The sequence below is a fragment of the Octopus bimaculoides genome, chromosome 1 (genome assembly GCF_001194135.2).
Source record: "Octopus bimaculoides isolate UCB-OBI-ISO-001 chromosome 1, ASM119413v2, whole genome shotgun sequence".
Classification (NCBI taxonomy): domain Eukaryota; kingdom Metazoa; phylum Mollusca; class Cephalopoda; order Octopoda; family Octopodidae; genus Octopus; species Octopus bimaculoides.
Genome location: NC_068981.1, coordinates 138,904,138 through 138,905,782, shown reverse-complemented (window position 1 = coordinate 138,905,782; position 1,645 = coordinate 138,904,138). Strand labels below are relative to the sequence as shown.

The 1,645-nt window shown below is 35.4% G+C and overlaps 1 long non-coding RNA gene across 4 annotated transcripts in view; it reads right to left on the bottom strand.

Moving 5' to 3' along the window:
- LOC128248888 (uncharacterized) overlaps positions 1–1,645 on the bottom strand; it is a 77,155-nt gene that overhangs the window by 58,215 nt on the left and 17,295 nt on the right. The gene's annotated exons all lie outside the window — the stretch shown is intronic.

Sequence of the window (1,645 nt, the reverse complement as noted above, 5' to 3'; positions counted from 1 at the left end):
GTGTGTGTGTGTGTGTGTGTGTGTGAAAAATTTGAAAACCCTACAAGACTAGGTGAAAGCGCTAATTTACAAAACATGTGACATATGAATAAAAATCTGTAAATATACAACCATCCAGATATCTGAGTACCTGATTATTATTTTTTCTAATATATAATTCCTGTACATCACCTCCAAACCTTCCAATATGTATATGTGAATATATACATATGAATGTATATACACATGTATGTGTGTGTGTGTATGTTTGTATATGTGTGTGAATATATACCCATTTACGTTCATGTACAGGTTGGGTGAGGTACGTGAGGACATTTTCCTAATTTAATAAAACAATTCTAATTTAGCAAAGACCAAATATATATTAAGAGAAAATTATGCACATGTTCTCGATTTTTATGAACCAGTCTTCAACTCCGATGACTCCTTCAACACGGATCGGAATCGTTGATATCCCTGCACTAAATTGTCCTTATTCACTTCGGGAATTACCTTGAGAATGGAACCCTTCAGTGAAACTATGTTATTGTGAAGATTTCGATTAGTTCTCTTTCAACAATGCTTGAAATGTAGTAATCCATGGGACTGCCTGGCACGGATCAAATGGTTTTCCTGTATTTTTGTAGACATGAATTGGTATCTCCTCAGTACATACCACTTGTATCAAATGACCTTCTGTACTACAGTTCTGATACCCCATTCAATTGCCACAGCTCTGGTACTCCATTCAAATACCCTCATTGGTTTTCTGGGATCATCACTAATAACATTTTGAACACGTTGGATGAATTGCAGTATCCTTATAGCGTCCGAACGTTTTGAATGTATCTCTTCTTGCTACAGTTGAAACATTCTCGCCAGAGGCTTCCAATTCCATCCGAACTTTGCGTACAAAGGATCATGCAACATTTAGAAAGTTACCAATTTCTAAATAGGCGTGTTCCGTACATATTGCAAAAATGACTGCAAATATTTTTATTTCTTGTTAGCATTCTACAAGCCTTAGGGGAAATGAAAAAAAAATATATATATAAACGTTTTAATAGGTTCGAAGAAAATAAGATACTGATAATCAAGTATCCTCAAATACTGCTCGCACTTATGTGTGTGTGTGTGTGTATGCATACGTTCGTACATGTGTACATATACATACGTACATACATACCTACCTACCTACATACATACATACATACATACATACATACCTACATACATACATACATACATACATACATATATTCCATTTTGCTGAATCATCCATTGATTCATTTGATAAATATTGTATACTGACAAGTAGGATCTAGTATAACCATCAGCGATGGAGTATCACTACTGGAGAGCTTTAATTCCAAGCGAAACTGGTTCGCTAGTATAATAACCGCACACGCTGTGGAGCGGTTATCTCCCCTGTCAGTCCATGGACAATGTGCTTCTTGTGGCTATAAGGGTCAATGACTCTTGTTTCTAGCAATGTAGGTGTTACCCTGCACCCTCAGACACTATTAGTGACAGCTGAAGTTTTCTTTTTGGCTTTATATTGCATCTAGCCACCTTCGTTATTTGATATATCTATCTATCTATCTATCTATCTATCTATCTATCTATCTATCTATCTATCTATCTATCTATCTATCTATCTATCTAT